The sequence below is a fragment of the Ochotona curzoniae genome, unplaced genomic scaffold (assembly GCF_017591425.1).
Source record: "Ochotona curzoniae isolate NIBS_2020 unplaced genomic scaffold, NIBS_Ocur_1.0 contig_3190, whole genome shotgun sequence".
NCBI lineage: Eukaryota > Metazoa > Chordata > Mammalia > Lagomorpha > Ochotonidae > Ochotona > Ochotona curzoniae.
The window spans coordinates 7,575,946-7,592,131 of record NW_024465751.1 but is presented as its reverse complement, the minus strand read 5'-3'; positions in this window follow the sequence as shown (position 1 = coordinate 7,592,131).

Sequence of the window (16,186 nt, the reverse complement as noted above, 5' to 3'; positions counted from 1 at the left end):
AGCTTGTTGTTTCTATGCTTCTGGGACTGGAATCTCAAGACTAGTTGCAGTCAGAGTCCTTAGATGACACTGTCTGTCATCATTGCCTTTGTGGAGCTCAGAGATTTGCATGTATGTGGCACAGCCCCATGTGCACCATTAGATTCTGAAATGTTGTTCTAGGTCTGAGTGAATTAACTTAGTGATCTTGTGCAGGTCATGTACTACTTCCTCATCTCCTGGCTTTCACTTTCTTTAAAACAAAACAAAACAAAAAAAATCCTTGTATCTCGTTCTCTTCCTATTGATACTTCCACCTCTATCCCTTTGCTACTCTTATATCTTCTCCATGTGCCCCCTCCTAGCTCTTGGAAATGTTGAAGGAAGAATTGGAATTAGAAACTGTGAAAGATTGAACTTTCTATTGAAAGGATGTCTATTTAGCGTAGAGCATCTAGAAAGCATTTTGTGAGGAGCACCATGAAATATTGGCATATTTAATTCTGGTATATGCAATTGGAACAGTTTTACTTCCAGATAATATGACAATCTGTGTGCAATTTAAGATCACAAACCTTGGGTACACACATCCATGAAAAGAACAAGCTGTTGGCCTAAACATGGCCAGCTGTTTCAGAGTTTTTCTGGTAATATTTGTCTGCTGCTTGTTCACTTATTTTTTTCATTTGCCAGCTTTTTAGGTAGCAGATGTCCAAAATTTAAGATAGATGTGTCTGAGAACAAAAACTTGAAATGGAAAACATGTGATTTTAAGCCATTCAAATCCTCATCTGGGAAATAATTAGAAAAAAATCATTATTTGCTGTTATGGCAAAATATCTCAGTCAAGCTCTCAAAGTTCTAATATTTGGTAGTTCTGTTGGTGAACATTCATTAAGTGAATGTGTAATGAGATTCTGAGGCGGGAGAGGCCAGTTTCTTTTCTCCTTATATTGCTGGACGTACTTAAACTGCTATATTGTCTCTTCACTATTTAATATTAGCTAACGCTTAGAGAAGCCCTGTTTCAGATCCGAGTAAGTTCTGAGTAGCTTCTGTGATACTGTTGTTATTATTGTCTGTGTCTTAAAGTCACAAAGGCTAGAATTCAAACCTGGGCCCTAATTCTACAGCCTGATCTTGGAGCTTTAAAGCAATGCTCTACTTCCTAACCATAAAGCCAGCTTCCACTTTTTCTAATTCCCAATGTCAAGAGTGGAATCCAGTCTCCTATCCCTCACCCTTAACACGAGGTGTCCTTGCCTATCTTTTATCAAAAGGAATTCACTAAATTAAGGGAGGGGCACAACTGTCCCTGAAGGATCTAATCACAGTCACCTGTCCCTCTGCACACAGGAATGTTGATGGTCAGCGTTATTCAGAAGACTTCATCTTGGGAAATTCTGAGAGATAATGTCACTGTTACATTCATGTGACTTGTGGATCAACTGGACCCCACTTGACCACCATAAATTCCTTAAAGAGCAGGATGTCACTGTCCAATCAGAGGGAGGTCACAAGCTTCATCAACCAACCAGGAGCTTGCAAACCAACTGATCACACATCTCTCAGCCCAAATTCCAGTGTATAAGAAACCTCAGGCATGGTTTAACATATGCAAACAAGAAAATGTAATACACCACATGAACAAATTGAAAAACAAAACCATATGATTATCTCAATAGATGCAGAGAAGCCATTTCATAAAATCTAAAGCCACTTCACGATAAAAACCCTGAACAAAATAGTCATAGAAGGAGCATTCTACAACACAACCAAAGAAATTTATGAAAAATCCAATGCTAACATCGCAGGAGATGGGGAAAAACTGGATGGTTTTCCACTAACATCTGGAACTAGACAAGGAAGTCCACTCTCACCACTGCTATTCAATATGTTATTGGAAAGCCTTGCTAGAGCTATTAGGCAAGAAAAAAATTAGGCAATTCAAATTGGATATGAACCACTAAAATCATCCCTGTTGGCAGATGATATGATTCTCTACATAGGAGAACCAAAAGACTCAACCAAGAGACTATTAGAATTCATAAGAGAATTTGGTACAGTAGTAGGACACAAAATTAATGAACATAAACTGATGACGCTAGCATACATAAATAACTCCATGTTTGAGAAAGAAAGTGTAAGTACAGTTTCCTTCAAAATAGTGGAGAGGAATCTTAAATACTTCGGAATTAACGAACGATGTGGAAGACTTCTATGATGAAAATTATAAAACATTAAAAAAGAATTGAAGATATTAGAAGATGGAGGAAGTTACTATGTTCCTGCATCAGCAGGATCAACATCATCAAAATGTCCCTATTGCCAAAAGAAATATACAGCTCCAATGCAATCCAAATCAAAATCCCAACATCCATCTCAGAAAAAGAAAACAAGATACAAAGGTTCGGGCCCGGCGCGGTGGCGCAAGTGGTTAAAGGTCCTCGCCTTGCACCCCCGGGATCCCATATGGGCGCCGGTTCTAATCCCGGCAGCCCCGCTTCCCTTCCAGCTCCCTGCCTGTGGCCTGGGAAAGCAGTCGAGGACGGCCCAAAGCTTTGGGAACCTGCACCCGCGTGGGAGACCCAGAAGAGGCTCCTGGCTTCGGATCGGCATAGTATCGGCCCGTTGCGCTCACTTGGGGAGTGAATCATCGGACAGAAGATCTTCCTCTCTGTCTCTCCTCTCTGTATATCCGCCTTTCCAATAAAAAAATAATAAAAAATAAATCTTTAAAAAAAAAAAGATACAAAGGTTCATCTGGAAGCAAAACACCAGGAATAGCCAAGGCTATCCTGATGAATAAAAATCAAGCTGGAGGAGTCACAATTCCAGACCTCAAGACATACTCCAGGGCAGTGGTTACCAAAACAGCTGGGTATTGAGTACAGAAACAGAGAAGATCAATGTAACAGAATAGAAAGCTCAGAAATGAGCCCACATATCAACAACCAATTAATCTCTTGACAGGAGAACTGGAAATAATCCAAAGAAAAAGCCTGGTCCCTTTAATAATGATGTTAGGACAATTGGAAAACAGCCTGCAGAGGTATGAAACAAGATCCCCGCCTCTCACCTTATACAAAAATCAGATCTAAATGGAACAAGGACCTAAATCAGCACCCAGAAACCAAAACTATTAGAGGAAAACAAAGGGAGCACTCTCCAAGATACAAGAATGGGGAAAGACTTCTTATAAAAGTCACCAAAAGTACAGGTAGTCAAAGCAAAAATAAACAAATGGGATTACAACAAACTAAGAAGTTTCTGTAAGGCAAAGGAAATGATCAACAAAGCTTAGGAGCAATCAACTGAATGGGAGAAAATCTTTGCACACTACACAACTGGTAGGTGACTAATATCCAAGATTTACAAACAGCTTTGGAAACTCAGTGACAGTAAAACAAACAATACTGTGAAAAAATAGGCAAAGGAAATGAACAAGTTCCTTTTTTCTTTTTCTTCCTTTCTTTCTTTCTTTCTCTCTTTCTTTTTTTGAAAAGACATTTTCAATTAGTGAATTCAAATGGCTAATAGGAATATGAAAAAGTGTTCAGGCTCACTAGCCTTCAGGGAAATAAAATAAAAAAACCACACTGAGGATCCACCTAGCTCCAGTGAGATTGGCCTACATTCAGAACCCTAAATTTTTTTTCCTTTTGTTATTTTTATTATTTTGATGATCTTTACCTAGTTAATTAGGGCACAAAGGGTCAAAGGTTACAGGAAACTGGGTAAGATCATTGTTTCCACATTCTTTTTCTCTTTATATATCTGGGGAGAGGGAGAAGATAAAGAGAGAAGACCCACCCAGCCTCAAAACCATCCCAGGTCTCCACATTGGGGACCTGCTTAGAAGGCACTGCACAAGTGGCTTTCATAATTCAACAGTTCTGAATTGCTGCCAATCTCGCCATTCCAAGCACGATAAAATCTCTTCAGTTTTCACTGGCTGACATAGACCACCCTAGAGTCTTTGTTTAACGGCATCTGTTGCTGTGGATGTGGGGAGTGGCATCTGTTGCTGTGGCTGTGGGGAGAATGGTACTCTCCTTCGCCGTTGGTGGGAGTGTAGGTTGTTAGTACAACCACTATGGAAGTCAGTATGGAGAGTGTGGAGCGAACTGAAAATTGATCTGTTGTATGACCCAGCTGTCCCACTTCTGGGAATGTATCCAAAGGAAATGAAATCTGCATTATGAAAACATGATCTGCCTATATTTATAGTAACATAGTCTAAAATAGCAAAGGTGTGGAAACAACCCAGATGTCAATCAAAAGAGGAGTGGGTAAAGAAACTGTGTTATATTTTAATCTACAGAATACTGCTCAGCCATTGAAAAAGAAGGAAATTTTACCATTTGCAACCAAATGGTTTCAACTAGGGACCATTATGTTCAGTGAAATAAGCCAATCCCATAAGGACAAATATCATATTCTCTCTGATATAAAGCAAACTTCTTGCAAAGTACAAGATGAATAGGTGTATAGATAAATAGGCAAGTGTCAGCAATACAGTATTGAGTACTATCAAACCAAATTTTATAGGGAATTTTAACTCTGTATGTTAAGAAAGCACAGTCTGATTATTTGGTCAAAATCAAGGTGGCTACATATCTCGGCTTATCTTGGACTGTGTTTGTCCTGATGTAAATAGAAACAGTGATCTTTCACTTTAAAAAGAGTCACTGATTATATGATAAATTGAATAATCATCCTTAACATACACAAAAGATGTGAATCCTTGTCATGACTTGGTTTTCATGGTGGTGGTAAAACTGTTGGCCAAACAACTCAGACTGGCCAAAGTGAAAAAATGAAAATGGATGGGATGGTTTACAGAGTTGGAATATCTGCCTGAGCTGTTAGAGCCAGATCCAAAATTCCACGGTTCCCCTCCTCATTCCTGAGTAGCTTCAGCCTTATCTTTTGTAGTAAAAATGGCAGCAATGGTCCTTCTTTTGTGTTAAAGATATCCTCTAAGTTCAAGTTGTGGAAAGTACAGTACATAGACTATGGTGTGAATTGTATGGTATGATAGTTCTGTGTCGTAATTATAAAACTCTCAGTAAGTGGAAAACATGGGCTCAGAGAAGCAAATTGATTTTCTCAAGGTCATCATCAAACACAGTATCCTTAAATTATTTAGTGAACCTGACCAACTCAAAGTAGGAGCAGCAACAAGTACTTACAATTCTACCTGGAAAAGAAGCAATTATTTTGCATGAAATACTGTCCGTGCCTTGAAGAACTGGAAATTTTGTTAATGCCTCCTCATTTTCATCACATACTAGTTAGGTTAGCAAGAATAGGTTTAAAAAAAAAATCAGTGAATCCACTCTAGTGTCCATACCCTTAAGTGTGAAAGAAACCCAGACATCACTGAGTCTATAAAGAGGCTTGTAAGGCTTCAGAATTTTTGTATTTTATTTGGTTCTCTTCTTTTCCAGTTGTAGACATTTCACTGTGTCCACAATCCAACATGGAAAGAAATTGGAAAATTTACAGTTATGGTTCTTAGTTTTAGTATTCTTAATAAACAGTACAGGAAACTCGTTAAAAAATGCTAAGTTTCAGCTCTCACTCCAAGAGGTTCTGATTCAGTGCCTGGAATCTGCCTTTTTCGAAGAACCCCTGGTGACTGTGATGCTTGCTTGCATGCACATTCTGTAAGAAACAGAGCTTCTGAAAAACATATTTCTAATACAAATGAGAAAAGGCAGTCTCCTTTCCTGTGTGCACTTAATATTCATTGAATATTGTATGCTAATAATGATTACAGCTTTAGGAGTGCATGCCTTTCTGATTCCAAAACAGTCTGCAATTTTCAGTGTTCACACTGGCAACGGTTGGGAAGAAGTTAGTCTTTTTAAAACAGACAAGTGTGCAGAGGGTAGAAATGTGAAAAGTCATGGGTTCCAGGGAAGGGTTTCTGGGTGTAATGAATGTGCCTTTCACTCGATATCTCCAACCGGGCAGAAGAGGCATTTTGGAGCTCGGCGGCAGGTCTTTCGTCTTTATAAAGAAGTGACAACACATTTAGGTCTACATCAGCAAGGAAGGGCAGGAGACGTTCTGGTGCATTAATAATGCATCCCTCTGCTTTCTTATTTCCCTGTCAAACCAAAAGGCAGCAATTCTTCCTCTAAAGATATTGCCCAAGAATAGAAAAACAAACATAAAATTCATGTCTTAGCCTCAATAAGACTGATATTTATTTTCTGTCTCTTCTGTGAAAACTGAAGTTCACAAATACCAGGTGTCTTGCCCCAAATCATGTAACTTGCATTTAGAGTTGTTCTTGCTTGTAAACCACTCTAGAATTTAGGGCCTTGAAAAAGCAATTTATTATCACATGCTACAGTTCTGCAGGTATTTTGGACCCAGCTGGGTGGTTCATACCTGGTGTTTTGTGCATTTGTTGTAGTCATATGATGTCTGGCTGGTGGTACTCACTCAGCGTGTCTCATATCGTTTGTAGTCAGATCATGTCTGGCAGGAATTGTCCCATGGTTCAACAGAGCTGATGTCCAGGGTGTTAATTTCACTTGCATATCTGGTGCCTTTGTGTTTGCCATCCTTTTCCTGTTTTAAATCTTGTCTTTCAAGGTCTTGATTCAGGGTTTACTGAAAATAATGAACTCAGGGTAGTCATACTTCTTAAGTGATTCCCAAATTTGAAAGATAGCTGAAAGAACAAACTCTCAGACAAGTTAGGGCTAGACTTAGGATTGCCATAGCATTATTCCTACTTTATTCCATTAGTTAAAGTTGTCACGGGTTTGCTCCAAGTCCAAGGAAGTAGAGGAATACATCCTTCCTGTTGACAGGGGAAATGACAAGCTCACATTTCAGAAGAACAGATGGGGCTTGAGAATTTTTCGTAAGGCTCTTACAGTAAGTTTATTTTGCCCATGGGAAGGGTGCAATAGATAACTGGACATCCACTAATAATGATAAATCTCAGACACCATTCTAAGTGCATTAAATGTCTACACAATTTACACAATTCTACGAGTACGTGTATATTCTCTAGTGTTCATATCATAAAATACACTTATATTAGTTATTATTATTACTTGGTAAGTGAAAACATTACTGATACGCAAATGATAAGTCACTTTGCCTACAGAATGGAACTAGAATACAAGTTAGGCAGGCTGACTCTAGCAGCTGTAATCATTCAGGTTTCAGTCCAAAGCTCAGACTCTTTCCTTAACTCATACTGCTTTAGATTCATTGCACCAATTAAGACATTTATTTATAAATAAAACACAATTACAGCAGCAAAGTGGGAAAGATCATTGTGTGAAGAAAAGTATCTAGAATATTTGGGATATGAGATGGGAGGCGAGGAGGGTTGGGATTTCAATAACCTTTTCTTTTTATGTTTCAAGTTCTCCAGATTATTTCCTGAGCTTGAACTGGGAGCATGTACCATGTGAAAATCAGAGGACAGAAATAGTTCATTTGAGCTGCAATGTAATTTGAATGCATCATTTTGGCAAGACTGTAAGAACAATGAAAGAAGAGAAGCAGTTCTGTATTTTCTGTCACCAGAGATTCTAAGAGATGCTGAAAAGAATTTTTAGAAGCCTTGAGTGATTGGCTGGACAGGACAGACTGGCTCATGCACAGGAATTTTTGCAGCTGCAAGCAAATGCCTTGAATTGATTTTGATTTTCATTTTAGAAGAGCAAAATATCATGGCCAGGATGACCAGGAATATCTGTCAATGAACAGTGAGGTTGGTTTGTCCTTGCAAACTGGCCGGTCAACTGTGCAAACTTCATAAACAGAAGAGGATTTGCATGATTAGCATGAATATGTTTGGAAGGCAACCATGATTCCTCCCTTGCTAAGTTTCTTTCTTCTGCTGACTATCTTTGCCAGAATAAGTCAGCGCATAAAACAGTTGCTAACACATAGCTGCTTCTCAATAAACATTTGCTAAATGAATTAACTGCTCTACATTATGTTATGCGGCAGTCTGTTTTATCAAAAAGCCATGCGAGATTTCCTCTCTAAGCTCCTAGAACTGCCAGCTGTCTGGCAGTCCCTGCCACAGCAGTACTGGATGTGAACAGGCAGCGTTCTGTCTGTGATAACACCACAGCCTCTCATAAATTCATTACCTCTGTGGCACAGTGTATTGGAAATTTAAAAATTTAATCTGAGAGGGCACCAATTTGTAATCCCATTATCAAGTTAAATATATTTAATGTTTTTTTTTAAAGGATTGGTTGGTTGCGTTTGCATCATCAACTCGCTGATTTTGGATGCAAAAGGCATAAATTCAAGTTACTATTGGCTTTGAGTGCCTGAAAAAAATACTTTACAATGATTCATTTCACATTTACCCAGTGCACACAGTAGGGCAAGCATTGGCATGAACACATGCATAAGAAGAGATATTAACAGCATGACAAAATATAGATTTGGCATTATTCAAGCCCAAGCTACAAATCAGCTCTGTGATAAGGACACAAAGAATTTAAGTGAGCCTTGGGTTATACATTTATCAAATGAGATAAATGATATTAGTTCTCATTGTAATTATTTCTTTATTAAAGCATGGCAGGCAGATTCAGGAGTAAATTTATGTTTATATTTATATAGTTTATGTCTATCTCCAACTCTATTTTTACCTCCTTCTCTGTTTAACTCAACAAAGAATGTGTTATTTCAAAGAAGAAATTGTGTCATGTGAAGCAGCGAGTATACCCAACAAAGTTCAGAAGAATATCTTCTTGTAAGTCTTCTATTTTACTGATCCTCACATACTCAACACTTGCACGTCTTCTTTGCTTCTGCTGATTATCATTTGAGGCCTATGGACGCCATTCTATTTGAAATGTCTCCATTACATCTTCCTGAATGAAATCCTGATCGCCATGGGATTAGACAAATGCCTGTATATATAGTTGAGTGTGTCAGAAGTAAAGAATCCTAAGTTTAGGGAATCTGAAGTCTTTAATAATGAACAACACTCTGTCTTCTGAGAACTTTCACTATAAAGTATTCGTGAAAAGATAATTCAGGACCCAGAGCAGTTAGAGCTCTTCCCAGATGGTGTACAAAAATACGTGAAAGCAACAGAGGATTGTGTACCAATAGATCTTTTTCTCGAGTCCTTTTGTGGTTTCCTGCCTACTTTTCTGGCTAGTCTTTCTTGGTCTGCCTACCAGGCTTATCTTTGAGTAGGTCCAATATTCACCGCTTATTAGGGCATGAACAATGATCTGATAAAGTGGTATTTGTTTTCAACGTTGTCTGATTTCTTCTTAGAATTAATTGGCAATTGGTAACGATTTCTTTGAGGTGTTGTCCCACAAACATTTCACACAGCATCAACAATTTTATCATTTTCCATCCAGGAGTCATCATAAATTTTGATGTTTATGCTTGCTTCAATTTTAATAGAATCCACATTATTTGGCTAGGGACTATATTCTAATAAATGTTTTATTCTTTTGAGTATCCCAAACTGCATGCTGTTTGGATATGTTAAGGTTAGAGTAATTCAGAACAAGTTTATTTTGGTACTATCTTTTATTTTAAGCATGTTTTTATTATTGAGTAATTTTCCCTTGTATAGCTATTTGACAATTTATTTACTATTGCTTACATGATAAACATTTGGATTGTTTCAAATTTTTAGGTATTACAGATAAAGTATCTCTGATAGACACATATATTTTTCATTTTCTTAACAAGCCTTGAAATAAATGTGCTGCCTACTGTATCTCTTCTAGCCATAGTCTGTATCCTTTCTTCGGGTGGTGGTATTTAGCCAAAGTTCTCCAGAGAAAGGTAACCAAAACAAGCTTTATGGTACATATACGAGTGGTTTAAAATTTTGTGGAAAATGTGTATTAGGAAAAATGGTGTATGGATTTTGAAATGCAGGTTTAAACTGCAAACTTTGCCACTGAGCTCCATTTATTTTCTGTGCAGGGCTGGAAATCAGAGATTTTTTAAATTGTTTTTTTTTTTTTTAAGATTTATTTTATTTTTATTGGAAAGGCAGATATACAGAGAGGAGAGACAGAGAGGAAGATCTTCCGTCCCATGATTCACTCCCGAGGTGGCCACAACGGCTGGAGCTGAGCCAATCCGAGGCCAGGAGCCTCTTCCGGGTCTCCCACGTGGGTGCAGGTTCCCAAAGCTTTGGGCTGTCCTCGACTGCTTTCCCGGGTCACAAGCAGGGAGCAGGAAGGGAAGCAGGGCAGCTGGGATTAGAACCGGCGCCGAGGTGCAAGGTGAGGACCTTAACCACTGCGCCATCGCGCCAGGCCTTTTTATTGTTTCGGTTTCCAAATTCCTAAGTGAAAGAAGCTGTATCCACATTGTATGAATATTTAAGGATTAACTAGATTAATTCAGAGAGGGCTGAGAGTGGTGCCTGGTGCAAAGGAGTGTTTGGCCACTGTTGGGTGAAAGCACCTCTTCACTCGCAGCACTCCCTCCTGGCCTGTCCGCAGTTCTTCACAGGTGTCCTGACCTATCCTTTCCTGGGTCCATCCTGACTCACTGCTCCCTGACCTCCCTCTCAGGACTCACTGTATCTACAGAATTCCTGCTTCCCTCTGATCCCAGCTCCAGTGCTCCTTCCCTGTGGGTGGTGCTCCTTCCCTGTGGGTGGTGCTCCTTCCCTGTGGGTGGTGCTACTTCCCTTTGTAAAGATTTCACAAGACATTTTCTTCTCTCACATGGTGTCAACTGGTGCTGTAATTATACAGCCATTTTTTTTTCCAAATTAATAATAGTCTTTTTAGGAAGCATATCCCACAGTAAAAAACTGCTCACCTGGATGTAACAATCTGACTACATTTAATTAAATTCAGCTTCCTTGCTTCCTGGGTAAACATAAAATTCCATGGTTTAGAAGAACAATGGCAGGATGCAAAGGTCAATACAGAGTGGCTATTCAATTATGCACATAGGATGCATTTTCATGTAAACATGTTGGATTTGCATGCAATCACCTCTATTTGCAGCTGAGGAAGCTAAAGTCTCCAACGTAGTAAATGTGGAGCAGAAACTATTGCTGCCTTTTACATAGAAACTAAATGTGTTTACATGATGTGTGTATGTGTATAAGCATAAATATATGTGTATATGTATTTGGTCAATTCAATCATGTGTACACAGAGTTGTTTCTTTGGGAATTTATAAATTTGATTAAGAAAATTGTCATGTTCCATGTGCTAAAAGAAGCATAATTACACTGGGAAAGGTGAAGAAAAGAACAAAAGCAAATTCATCTGAAGATACAAAAATCCCTAAAAAGCCCTTTCACATTTTTTTCATAAATGAAAGGAAGATGTAAATGCATGTAGATGGAGTCATGAGCTGAGAGCAAATATGGAAGTCTGAGAAAGGTGACCAAGCTACACAGGGGTTCTACTTCTCACACTCAGTCACCAAACCAGCGTGACGACTGAGAGACATGTCTGAAAGTCTTCATGGTTCCTGTGGGAAAGATGCTGCCGAAAAACATCTGGCAGAATGTGACACTGGGAAGGGATAATCAAAATCAGTGTACTGGCTGCTTCTTCGTCTCTGAGCAACCGCAATAGATACCTTTCCCACTTTGGTGTTAAAAATCACAACCAGGCTGCTTTCCTACAGAGTTCATAATTTCAAAGGAGCAAAAATCAATAAGGAATTTTCTTTTTCTTTAAGATGATTAAATTGTGTTGACACAAAGTACAGTGAATGGCTGTACAATTATGTGAATTTACACTTTATGGATTAGTGGTTTAAGAAATTTATTTTTTAAAAAAAGTGGAATAACTCTTTATTCAGAGGATAACTTTCTTGGTAAAATCTAACAGAAAATTTAAGTGTAGAAAACAGATAATAGAAGATCTGTACTGATTAATCAGGGGTTAGTTTCCTGGGTCTTAACTACCTTTCCTCCAGGTGGTTATTTTTTATCAGCATCTCCGAGATGTGTGAAACCCTTTTTGGAAACCAACACTTAATATATATATATTCTTCATCTATAGTGTGTACCATCTGATAATGCATCTCTCTTGTCCTTAAGGTTAAGTGACTTTCAGTATAATATCTGCTTTGTAATCTGTAGGTTGTGAAGGAAAAGTGTAAGTTATGGACATGTGTATCTATCTGTAATTTTCCCTTGGTATTGTCCTTCCCTTAATGCCTATTACTGCGTTTCAAAAAACTAGAGAAAATTCCTCCTGGCCTGACCCAGCAGCCTTTTCTATGTATCCCTTTCTTCACCCATAAGAAGAAATAAATCAGTCCTGGCATCACTGAAGCTGGCTACACTAGCTTCTCATTCAAATCCACAACACTCCATACTCCCAACTCGTTCGAATGCGGGCATGGCATTCTAATTCTCAGCTTGGAGATTCTGAACTGCTAAATGACATGCAAATACTTAAAATTTTCAAATATCTGAGATCTGGAATATCTCGTTTTGAACATTCCAGATAAACATTTCTACAAATGTTTCAACGTAACAATTCTATTGCATGGTGATTACTCATTTATTCAACAATTATTAATTAAGCTCTTATTAAATGCTAGATGTTGTTCCAGCTGTTGGAGAACTAACAACAACCAGGTCGTACTCACCTCATGACTTCAAAATCCACATCTGATTCAATGTGCCAAGATGAAATACTCTAAAATCTAGTGTACTTCAAAGAACATACAAGGATAATAATTCTTTATTTGCCAAATATTTTGAAAATCTTAGGATTCATCATCTATTGGGTTTACTTTATTTTGTTTTATCAATATTACATGAAAAGTTTTTGTCAAATATAAGGTCCTGCTTTTTCCTCTCTGTGTTTTAGTCCATTATTCTGGTGCTGAAAAGTCTCAATGGTGTGGTTAGGATCCCCTGACTGGGTCACAACATGCGGTGAAGCATAAAGCGAACCAAATGTGTGCAGAGGGAGAATACATGCGAGCAACGGGGAACGAGACTGGGGAGTAGGCAGCCTGGCTCTCTTACAATAGCCTGTTCTGGAGGACTAATGCACTTTTCTCTGACACATACTCCTGAGAGAGTTTGTTCTATGTAGGAGGGTGGAGACCCCTAATTGAATCACAAAGCTCCAACTGTTGAAAGGATCCGCCACTTCAACGTTGCCACATGGTGGATCTAGTCTCCATGCAGGACATGAATCTCTGGAAGACAAACCATATCCAATTCACAGCAGCCTTCAATTGCAGATTATCCTTTGACGATGACTTTGGAAGAAAGTGTTACTGTGTTTTGTGGAAGAGAGAGCCACTCAAACTGCTTCAAGAAAAAGGATGGTTATTATCAAATTGCACAAACTTGGGATCAAGGATGAGAAAGACATCAAAATGCAAGGAAGTGCGAGGTGCTGACTACACCATTTGTCTCTATTTGATGGCTTCTCTGTTTCTACCTGCACATCTGCTCCATTCTGCTCTCTACTGGCTAGCCTTCTCTACTTCTGTCTTGGTGCCCTCATAACTCTAGCTTGTTTATTGTCCATCAGAGCCCATCAGACTATTTGGCTTCGTTTAGTTTTCCCTTTTGCTGTGTCTCTGGTGTGATCATACAGGAGTATTCACACCCTTAGATTACTTATTGAAGAACAGCATACAAACAGAAAAAAGCACACATTTTCGGTATCGAGTTTAATGAATGTTTCCAAAGTGAACATTCTTGAATGATCAACATTCAGATCCAGAAAAGGTCTGTCTGAATTGACCACGAGCAGAGACAGAGCAGCAGGCCTCAGATGGGTGGTGCAGGAACAGGGTAGATTGTTACAGCTTGGTCTGCCCCCTAGAGCAGAATCAGGTGCCATTTTGTATATGGAGGTAAAGGCTATGGGACAAGACCGAGCATGCACTGAGCTGGGAATGAACAAGTTTCTGCCTCAGTGAACTGCAACAATGCGGCATCCCACAGGTTCCACCCAAGATAGGTCCATGTAGCCCTCCGACCTGATGGCAAAGAGTTGTGTACCAACAACAGTAAGTAAAATCGGATTGTAGACTACGGGTGACAAAGCTTAGAAACCTGTCCCAAGGAGAAGAATCTGATAACCAGAAGTACAATGACCAAGAACAAAGTAAAAAGGTACAATGAATATTACCGAATCGCCTGCAAAGAAGCAAAACCCTTTGTCAAGCTCAAAGTTCACTGAGGGAGATGTTGAGAAAACGGGGGATACAGAATTCAAAACACTTGTTATAAAGCATGTTATCAACAAGAAGCATGCAACACAGAGGTTCAAGGAATTTAAGGAATATGTCACACTGGAAATGAATAAAATGAAAGTTAATATATCAGAAACGAAGAATACAGAGGAGCAAATTAATAGTACAGTGGAAAGTCTCTAAAATAAAATGAAGCAAGCAGAAGAAAGAATCTCAGTATTGCAAGATATTTCCTGTCACCCAGGGAAACCAAAAAGCTGGAAGCAGAGCTGGGTCAAGCTAAAGAAGTATTCAGGAATTGAAACACACTATTACAAGGCCAAATATGGGAGTTACGGGACTCCCAGAAGGTGCAGAAAGAGAAGCTGGGTTTAAAAATGTATTTAATAGAAATAATAAGGGAAATTTTCCCAAATCTATAGAATAAATTGGGAAACAAGATCCAGGAGGGGCACAGAACTCCCAACAAGCTTGACCAAAAGACGTCTTTGCCAAGACACATGATCATCAAGCTCTCTTCAATTGAACATAAGGAAAAGATCATTAAGTGTGCACTTGAAAAGAAAAATCAACTGACATATAAAGCAATGCCAATTAACCTCACAGGAGATCTCTTACAGGAAACTCTATAGGTAAGAAGATAATGGTACAACATATTCCAGATTCTAAAAGCAAAAAATTGTCTGTCCAGGATATTGTACCTAGCAACGCTTTCCTTTGTCCTTGAAATGAAGTAAAATTCTTCCATAGTAAAGGAAAGTTAAGAAAATATGCCTCTTCCAAACCTGCCCTACCGATGTTACTTCGAGATGTTCTTTGAAACAGAAGAGGAATAGCACCCAACAACACTAAAAGCAAGTGTGAAGAATATCCCAATAAAATAACAGCAGAAAACCAAATCAATGAACAATCCATTGCTAAATAACAGGACCAAATTACCATCTATTTATATTAACCCTGAATGTAAATGGTTTAAACGCATCAATCAAATGTCAAAGATTAGTGGACTGGATTAAAAAAGCAAAAGCCCTCTATTTGTTGCCTAAAAGTGACACATTTGACCAACAAATATCAGTGGAAATAATATCTCATGGATTTTGATGTTTTTGTTTTTAGTTTCATCATTTCAGAAGATGTTTTTTTTTCTCAGTAAATTCTTCAGTGACTCATAGATCAGACAGTAGCATCATTTTCTTCAAGAAGGTTTTTGATTTTCTTTTGCATTTTTTCAGCAACACATTAGTTTTTCAGTAGCATTTATTTAACTTCATGGTGTTGTTAATTTCTATTTTTCTTCCTATTGTTGATTTTGTTTTGTGGCTTTTCATTTAAGGGGATATATAGTAACTGTGTAATGGAGATTATCACCTCTAGTAGCATGTCATTTAACTTCATGTCATTGTAAATTTCTATTTTTCTTCCTATTGTTGATTTTGTATTGTGGTTTTTCATTTGAGGAGATGTATAGTAACTGTGTAATGGAGACTCTCATATCCAGATGTGAGGATCCAATGCAGTCTGCATCTCTTCCTCCAGACAAAGATGGACTCCCAATGAAACTGTTAACTTTTTTTGACGATAGGATGCTGGACTCTCTGCCCTTGTGCATGTCCACAATGATGGCCATATGAATGTGTATACTCTAGTAATAATCTAGGGGTGCTAAGTGGGGGAGGAGATAGCTTGGGGAAGGGTGAGGGAAATCCCAGGGCCTATGGAGCTATATCATAAAATGATAATAATAATAATAATAATAATAATAGAAGTAAGAAAACCCAAATACAAATAAATTAGATCTGTTCTTAAATATACTGTGTAGGGCCTGGCACGGTAGCCTAGTGGGTGATTCCTAGCCTTGCATGCACAGGGACCCCATTAAAAACAAAACCCTATGCTAAAAAGACTACAGAGTACATCACGTTGCACTCTGTATGCAGATGCAATCATCATTTGCCAGTTAAAAATAAAATAAGAAATAAAGGCACGTGTGTAAAAATGTAGACAGAAAAATAAACAAAACTAA